The sequence below is a fragment of the Triticum urartu genome, chromosome 7 (genome assembly GCF_003073215.2).
Source record: "Triticum urartu cultivar G1812 chromosome 7, Tu2.1, whole genome shotgun sequence".
Lineage (NCBI taxonomy): Eukaryota > Viridiplantae > Streptophyta > Magnoliopsida > Poales > Poaceae > Triticum > Triticum urartu.
In genome coordinates, this window is record NC_053028.1 from 273,905,430 (window position 1) to 273,915,009 (window position 9,580).

Sequence of the window (9,580 nt, forward strand, 5' to 3'; positions counted from 1 at the left end):
GGATATTGTTTTACATATTTTATTCTAACAAATACATTGGTATAATTGGAATTTCAGAAAAAATAGAGCTACTACAACGTACACTAGTAGGGTGCCCGTGCTTTGCCACGGGCTCTTGAAATACTCCATCCGTCCCAAAAATTTTGTCTTAGATTTGTCTAGATACGGATGTATCTAATACTAAAATGTGACTTGATATATTCGTATTTAGACAAATATAAGACAAGAATTTTGGGACGGATGGAGTAGATTGCAAGAGTTATATGTTAAATTTCACATGTAGAAACGTAGGATTTGTCTTGATTTTCAGTGACTTTCGCGTGCCCAAATCGCCCCCGTCTTTGTCAGCCACACCTAATAGAAGCAACATAAATGGCTATGCTGTTTTCGAGAACCTTCGCTTGAACAATCACAGGAAAATGTAGCACCCGGCAACAACGTAACTGCACGAGCGCTTACTACTGCCCCCACACACAAATTGCAAATCACGGCAATCAAAATGGGAGACTTAAAGTGCCGACGTAATATTTTGCACCTTTGAGAATCTCTCTGGTAACAAAGGTGAAAAGATGGAGATGTAGTAAGTTCATTGTTAGACTCATTAACAATAACAGTGATGGGTAAAAAGAGAGGCCACCTATAGTCCCCATCTCTGTCTGATTTACCTAAACAAAGGCTACATAAGGAAATATACGAACCCAGAATCAATGTGCACCAGCTTCGTATAGAGTTTCTGAATGTGTTATTCCCTTTCTCAAGAATTTGCAATCAAAACACAGAACCAATAGGCAAATATTTCTCATTATATTCTTGGGGGCAAAAACTTCTACAAATTTATTGCAAAACTGATGCATGATAGTACAATGGCCAAAATTTAAATGGTTGAGACGCACAATAGAGGTGGCTAATACCATGAAAACAACCAATATGTGTTATTCCCTTTCTAAAAAAATGCAGCTCCCTTGAGAGAAAAAACTCTGAAGTATATGAAAAATGCATATGTACTCTAGCTAAATGTCCACTGAAGAATATATTCCTGTATGCCGATGAAGGCAATTGTTTTCTCTAGATGCACTGTGTGCGCTACCAATGAAACATTATCTATCCGGCACATACGCCACATGTATATCAATGGAGTACAAAGCCTCTAAAAGACTAAAAGCACAAAAGAAAATTGAAATGCAAGAGTAGTTACCACTATTGTTTTTAAGGCGTCCCGCCTTGGACGCTTAGGCGATAAGGCGCCCCCGGCACCTTACAAATATACCCGCCTTAGGCGCTTAGGCGTCGCCTAGGCGATAAGGCGCCCCCCAGCGCCTTAGTTCACCTTACCGCCTTAAAAACAATTGTTACCACACACCATGCACATACTAACTCCGGTTCGGCAAATAAGTACTCCCTCCGTTCCCTACTTCTTGTCATGGTTTTACTTTGAACGCAAAGCACGACAAGAATTATGAAACTGACGGAGTACTAAACATACATCCATCGATGAGGAAGAGTCATCCATGACCATGAGCAAGTGCTAACTCCACCACTCAACTGAATCTATTCCCCAGTACCATCTAAAAACACTATTGTCAAGATGAGTACCAAGTCCAAAACTGAGTTACATAAACAAATAATGAAAACAAAACATAACTCATACAGACAATTGCAGTGTGAACTTTTCTGTTAAATGTGAAATATATCTAGGCCTTTCCAAAGTAAATAACTACGCAGTTGGCATGGATCAGTAGAAAGTAGGGGACGAAGCCACAAAGGCCTGGCCCAGTTGATTTGCTCTTTAATGCTCCACCTCTCAAGAAAACTACATTATGAAATGTAGGGAGTAGATAATATCCAGAATAAATAAGAAACATCTCATAATTAGTAAAAAATTATTGTGGCTGAGTTGCTCTATCCCTATCCTTGGCCTGTGTCTCTTACTGCTGTCGCCGTTGTTGCATCTACTGCTGATGTTGGTGCCCTCGGTGGCACCACTACGCCACGACAATCCGCGGATGCTTACAGTCCTCGACGACCACCGCCGCTAGCTCATGCTGGTCTAATGATGGTCGCCCGGGGGCACGCGCCTACAACTTCCATCTCCCCCTCCTCTTCTTCCTTGAGGGGTTAATACACAACTGCCGAAGCAACATGACATCAAACTGGATAAGCCGTACTTGCAAGAGAGTACAACAACAGATGGAGAAAGTACAGGAAAGAAGAACATGGAGACTTGGTAGAGAGGTCGTCAAACTGGAACCAGCTTTGACATGAGTGGCCATGCATAGCAAGATGCACTATCGCAGCCCTTTGAAACACACGAAATGGACTATTGAAACACAATATTAGTCAAAAAGAGTAAATTCTTGATTTCCAGCAATATAATGTATAACAAACATATAGCTTGCAAAAACGTCTTACATTATGGAATGAGGAGAGTATTTTACTAATGCTGGGGTGTTGAAAAAGTTCAGAAAAAACTACAATTGTAATATTCAACCTAATTTCACCCCTTACATACATGGCAATTGCGCTAAAGTAAAACCAAAAAGTGCATGCCACATGGTGAGGGAAGTCATCTTAAAGATACGGTGCACGCCATCTTCTCTTGTTCTGTAAAATTCTTCGGTGGCCTTCTAGACATGCTCAACAAAGTTTAGTTGCGGCAAATATTTCTCATTATATTCTTGGGGGCAAAAACTTCTACAAATTTATTGCAAAACTGATGCATGATAGTACAATGCCAAAAATTTAAATGATTGAGACGCACAATAGAGGTGGCTAATACCATGAAAAAAACCCAATGTGTTATTCCCTTTCTCAAAAAAAATGCAGCTCCCTTGAGAGAAAAAACTCTGAAGTATATGGAAAATGCATATGTATTCTAGCTGAATGTCCACTGAAGAATATATCCCCGTATGCTGATGAAAGCAATTGTTTTCTCTAGATGCACTGTGTGTGCTACCAATGAAGCATTATCTATCCTGCAGATACGCCACATGTGTATCAATGGAGTACAAAGCCTCTAAAAGACTAAAAGCACAAAAAAAAATTCAAATGCAAGAGTAGTTACCACACACCATGCACATACTAACTCCGGTTTGACAAATAAGTACTCCCTCCGTTCCGTAGTTATTGTCATGGTTCTACTTTGAACTAAAAGCACGACAAGAATTATGAAACTGACGGAGTACTAAACATACATCCATTGATGAGGAAGAGTCATCCATGACCATGAGCAAGTGCTAACTCCACCACTCAACTGAATCTATTCGCCAGCACCATCTAAAAACACTATTGTCAAGATGAGTACCAAGTCCAAAACTGAGTTACATAAACAAATAATGAAAACAAAACATAACTTTGTAGAGACAATTGCAGTGTGAACTTTTCTGTTAAATGTGAAATATATCTCGGCCTTTCCAAAGTAAATAACTATGCAGTTGGCATGGATCAGTAGAAAGTAGGGGACGAAGCCATGAAGGCCTGGCCCAGTTGATTTGCTCTTTAATGCTCCACCTCTCAAGAGCACTACATTATGAAATGTAGGGAGTAGATCATATCCAGAATAAATAAGAAACATCTCATAATTAGTAAAACATTATTGTGGCTGAGTTGCTCTATCCCTATCCTTGGCCTATGTCTCTTACCGCCGCCGCCATTGTTGCATCTACTGCTGATGTTGGTGCCGTCGGTGGCACCACTACGCCACGACAATCCGCGGATGCTTAGAGTCCTCGACGACCACCGCCGCTAGCTCATCCTGGTCTAACGACGGTCGGCCGGGGGCACGCGCCTACAACTTCCATCTCCGCCCCCCCCCCCCCCCCCCCCCCCCCCCTTCTTCCTTGAGGGGTTAATACACAACTGCCGAAGCAACATGGCATCAAACTGGATAAGCCGTACTTGCAAGAGAGTATAACAGCAGATGGAGAAAGTACAGGGAAGAAGAACATGGAGACTTGGTAGAGAGGTCGTCAAACTGGGACCCAGCTTTGACATGAGTGGCCATGCATAGCAAAATGTTGCCCGCAGTGCAATGTGTGCCTTGCAAGTAAGACGACGACGCCTTGCCTTGGCAATGGAAACTTCAGTAGTGGTAGCAAAACCCAACCTAAGAGGCGGCCGGCAGGAGCTGCAGAAGCAGCACACACCAACAGCAAGCCGAGTCAACTTGGGAAGCGGAGGCGGCAATAATGACTTGCTAACCACGGGGCAGTCTGCCAAAGCATAAATCCCATTCTTCTCATAAGCTATAGCCATGACCAAAGACGACATCGCAACATGCCCCTCCCTCCTATGCCTCAAATCGTGTACCAGCGAATACTATATTTTTGGGATGAACTGTAACATTATGTGAATATATATGTTTATAGTTAAAATCAATGTTCATCAGCAATCAGCCTTCTAACTAAATAATAGTTTCGCAAGAACTATCCAGAAAGTGATCTAAAGTGAACTATTCAGTTAATTATCCGCTTTCAAGTATTTGTTGCCGAAGTGAGCATCTAATTGCAGGAATTCTGTGAGGTATCTTACTGTCAAAGAATGGAACTAATTCATTTATGACCAAGCAAAAATCTCTGCCGCGCAAGAGCCTTGTGACAAAAAGATTGAGATGGTTACCTCACAGAATTCCTGCAATTAGATGCTCACTTCGGCAACAAATACTTGAAAGCGGATAATTAACTGAAAGGTGAAGCAGAAGTAGGAATTACTAACCATTACTTGATGACCTATCTACACAATTGAGGGATTCTGTACATAGTACTATGCATATTCATATCAGAATATCACAAAGATGGATGTGTACCTTCCTGCTCCTAGACCATGAACTAAAGGGTTGTGATTTGCTTCTCTTCCTTGGTTGGTCCTGCATGGAACCAAACAGTACTCATACTCCTTTTTTATGCAGCTAAAATAATGAATCAAAGAAAAGTCTGAACAACTTCGCACAAATAAAAGAGCATATCTAATTAAACACATCCAGTCAAAAAAATTGTTCTCGCTGGAGGGAACATCAATATAAAATGAAAAGTATCAATCAACTTTTAAGTTGTACGCGGACTAACGTGCAGAACGTAATCGTTTGTCATCCTCTGTCGTACACCTTGATGCCCAATTTGCATCCCCACTTGAGAAAAAAACCTGAATCAATTGTTCAGTCCATATATATATATAGAACTCCTGAGGTGTGTCAGATTGGTCACACATAGTTGAATAATGCGGCAGAACACTTCTACTAAAGCAAAAAAAATGCAGAGTAGAATTATCAGAAGTCTCCCTAATGACATGATATTTATTGTTGCCGTTGCACACACAGTGGATCTTGTTCTTCCACCTACAGTTAGACATACAAATACATGCTTGCGAAGATTGCGGAATACTTGTTATGTGGGCACGTTACATTATAGCAGGGATCACTAATTTAAAAATCATAATGCAGGTGATATTGGCACAGTTTATCAGAAAAAAATTAAAGTGCAAATTAGTAAACGCCTTCTGTCCATAGTAGCATCAAGAGGTGAAAAACATGTGAAATGTAGCATCATGGAACCACTGAATCAACAAGGATAGTTAGAATGCACACATATTGGAGATGAGAACTCAATTAACCTTTTATCTGGCACAAGCTTCACATCAGATCAGCTTCATGGAGAAACTTGTCAACTTCCATCTCCGCACGACAACTTCCATCGACGATAGTGATGACTTGCTTGATTACTTGTCAAATTCTCCTTTAATAATAGAGATAAGTAATGGTGTAGTAGCATGTATTAAATCTAATTTTGAGGGGTTGAATACCAGATTAAATTCAATAATTCATATGATAGTAAAAAAATCATACTTATCTTTCACACTCAATATTTACTTGTCTTCTCCTTTATAACATATTGTATATCTACTTCTCGCATTAATATGCTCGATACCCATGTTTCTTTAATCGCCAATCCCAAGTCACTACAGGACCATCAGGTTATGTAGGTGCTAAACATTACAACTGATAAGCTTCTTGTAAGCAAAAATGGTTTAAAAGTCAACCTGCACACACTTTATATTGGCTTAAATTTAAAAAAAGTTGTATTTTGATCCCAAAAATTTGAACATTGCAAATTTTAGGTGAACTCTGAAATGATAGTATCTACTGGAAGCAGTGAGAATGCAGCACACAATTACATATAAAGGTAGTTGGCAGATGATCTTAACTCGCAACAACTGATATATGTGCACGTGTGTGGCATGCACACACAATTAGCTAGCTTCTTGCTAATGGTCAACAACTTACAACCAAACGAAGACAGTGGACGGTGATAACCAATAATAGTTAGTACAGGTTAATTCAAGCATCTAACTAATTAATTAATAGATATTAGCTCGCAAAACAGTAACAAGCATATATGTGTAACATGAAAGCCCATCTAGCTAGATTCTTGCTCATGGTCAAGGACTAATAATTAAACTAAGACGTACTTACATATCAAGCTTGCATCCAACTGTACTTAGTCCCAGGTTAGAATAATCAAAAGACATGTGAGTGTTTCAAAAAGAGGAATATTCTAATTCCGAACAAATTGATACCACTCTTTTAGAAAAAGAGAAGATTTGTTTCAAGCACACATGATGCCCGCGGTAGTACTTCTTGGCGTTGTATTTAATTATAAAACCTTAAATTGGATTTCTATTAACTATGCGAGGACAGGGTAAGGTAGCGACCAACCTTGATTGCTGAAAATTATGCATCAAGAAGAAGGGAGCAATTAGACGTCAAACTTGAAAATAAGTGTGTCATTCATAACTTGTAATGGGGCAAAGAAGCATCTTAGTAAAAGTTTTGACCTTGCAATTAAATGCACATATCAATCATGTATGACCTGAACCTTTCAAATTCCTTAACAGAATGTCCAGATCGGTGAAATGCAGTTCCTCTAAAAAAATGAATGAGAGTGATTGTAGGTACAGTAGTATGACCAGAAGTATGGTTGATGAAACTACAGGTTACTGTCCAGAATCATATTCTTGGGCTCTGCATTGCCATGTGCATACCAAGGTGCCTGAAACCCCAAAGTGATTATCTCCCAAATAATTACTAACCAAACAGGAAGATGACGAAGGATTCCAATAGCTAAATTAACATACAAGTATTAATAGCAACACTTCAGCATGAGAAATAGAAGATTAAAAAGAGGAGTCATAATATGTGGTATCACTTACCTTAGACTGAAGCTTGGTTAAAAAGAGTGCAGTCACCGATTAAGCTTCGTTCCTCATAGCAGCTAGAAATCATTTCATCCAAATTGTGGCACATCACACTTTTTTTACATCATTCCACTACGGTGCTGCTTCAAAGAATTATTGTGTCTGGACCACAACGCCAACGGAACCCATCCTGCCCAACAACTGTGAGATGAAGTGAGCAGTTAAAGTAAAGATAAATCATGGAATGAGAGTATATACCGACAACCGTACTCTGTAGTGAGCAGTTAAAGTAAAGATAAACAGGCAGCAAACGACACATCAAGATCAAGCGAACAACAATTAGATCATATCACGATGAGGAGAGCATGTGCCACTACCTTGTCAGGTTATATGTCAATGATGGAACTGATTACTCATCGGCGTCGGAGCGTCAATGGCCACCATGTCTCCAGAGCCAGTGAAGGCCGCTGGTGTAGTAGGAGAGGAGGTCACTCCTGGTCTGCTTGGCTATAAGGCGGTGAAGCAAGAGGAAATACACGTCGCCCCTGCGGCGGAGGTGGGGTCCATGTGGCCTCCGGCCACGACACCTGTGACGACACACACAACAATCAAGAAGAGGAATAACTACCAGCCTTGATAGGAAAAGGACACGAAGGATCGGGAAAACCGAGCGAGTTATTGCAAAATAGAGGAGGACGGAACATATTGGTTTCTTGACTGGACTATCAAATATCGCAGAGGCATTTTCCTGTGTGAGGGTGGTGATCAGTGTTAGTGTGTTAACCGATATGACTTCGGCAATGCTAGATGCTCTGAACTCATTGTCAGCACAAAGTACGGTACATTTATATTGAATTCATAGGTCAAATAATCTAATACGCATAGAAAGAAAATGCAGCTGCTGGAAGCTGAACCAAGTTAGTGATAAAAATACCTTATACGTTCAACTTCTCCTCCTCTTTCTTCAGCAAGACTACAGAGGTGCACTTGGCTGCAGGGTCAATGTGGAAAAGCTTAGCTACATCAGGACTGGTAGTATGGTAGAAGTTGAATGTTTCTTCCAACCTTGAAGCAGCAGCAAACTCATTACTTCGAGCACCCTACAACATTTGACATGATTTACTGACCACCACACCGCAGTCTGCAATATATAAACTTCAGGAACTGCTACTCTTAGTAAAGGTACACATATGACTGCTTTTCTTGGTAGTTAGTAGCCATGATTGGTGGTTGGAATATTAATTAAGCCGGCCATACGACAGTACTGCTACTCTTAGTCATCTTTCAAACACATCAAATTTGACATATCTACAGAGAATATAATGTTAAGCAAACGAATGGAAGAAAAAGAATAGCATAAGATTGTAGAAAATAGGATGACAAAAGAGCTCAACGTTATGAAAATACATTAAATTTGGGCCTAATATTGTTAAAATAGGATGACAACAGAGTTCATATCCAAGCATTGATACCTTCAGGTTAAGAAAAAGAATCAGGTTTTCAGTGAATCACAGGGGGAGGCATGGGGCAGTGGAAGGTGAGAACTGCAACATTGATACCTTCAGCAAGGAAACGGCCTGCCGGTGCCGCCATCGACAACTCCGGCCAATGCCAGAGTTCAGCTTTCGCCGGCAACCTTAACCATCCAACCAGTGGACCCGAGTAGCCCACCTTGCCAACCCTCACCGTGTAAGACCAGCGCGCCTACAGCCCCTCCAATCACCGACCATCTCCTTCCGGCCGCCTGGACACCGTAGCAGCAGATCGAGCCAGAGAAACGGCCACTTCGCGCTGCCATGCCCAGATCCACGCCAGAGCCGGTGGCGGCGCGGCGACCAGAGCCGGCGGCGGCGCGGAGCCGAGGTTGGTGCGACGGCGAGCTCGGGCGGTGAGGCGGCGGGGCAGAAGCTACAGGAGACGGCGGCGGGGACCTCCAGGCCGAGCTCAGGCCATGGCTTCCCTGGCTCCAGAGGCCGTGGCGGCGCCGGACAAAGCAGCGGGGCGAGGAGGAGGTCGGCCGTCGGGGAGGCAGGAGCTCCTCGTCCCCTCTATCCAGATCGGGATCGAGGAGGGAGCAACAGGGGCGCGAGGGAGCGGGCGATAGGTTTAGTTTTTTTTGTCGCTGGTTAATCTTCATAGGTCTTTTTTTCGTTGGTTAACCTTCGTAGGTCTATTTTTGTTACATGGATGGGTGCGGATTGGGGTCCCACAAGAAAGTTTTTTCGGTTTCTGGTGGATAAGTAAAAGGTGGGAGGAGGTAAAAAAAATCAGAAGAGGTGGGACGAAAATTGACCGGCAGAAATTATCAACTGTTTATTAGGAGTAGAGATTAAATCATACCAAAACATCGACAATAATCAAATTTGGCCGGCCCATGTGACGTGTGCATGCTTTT

At 41.8% G+C, this 9,580-nt stretch overlaps 1 long non-coding RNA gene across 29 annotated transcripts; it reads right to left on the reverse strand.

Annotated features, from left to right (window-relative positions):
* Positions 1–1,654: 1,654 nt before the first annotated feature.
* Positions 1,655–9,330, reverse strand: LOC125520235. Of its 29 annotated transcripts, XR_007288563.1 has the most exons (9): positions 8,745–9,329; positions 8,251–8,326; positions 8,120–8,176; positions 7,563–7,772; positions 5,605–7,386; positions 5,061–5,136; positions 4,802–4,861; positions 4,615–4,677; positions 1,655–3,855 (listed from the first exon to the last, which is right to left on the reverse strand). It is a non-coding gene; the product is annotated as an uncharacterized LOC125520235 (long non-coding RNA). The 29 variants fall into 29 exon arrangements; XR_007288557.1 differs by having other exon boundaries at positions 4,802–5,726; positions 7,201–7,386; positions 8,745–9,330; XR_007288554.1 differs by having other exon boundaries at positions 4,802–7,040; positions 7,201–7,386; positions 8,745–9,330.
* Positions 9,331–9,580: the final 250 nt, after the last annotated feature.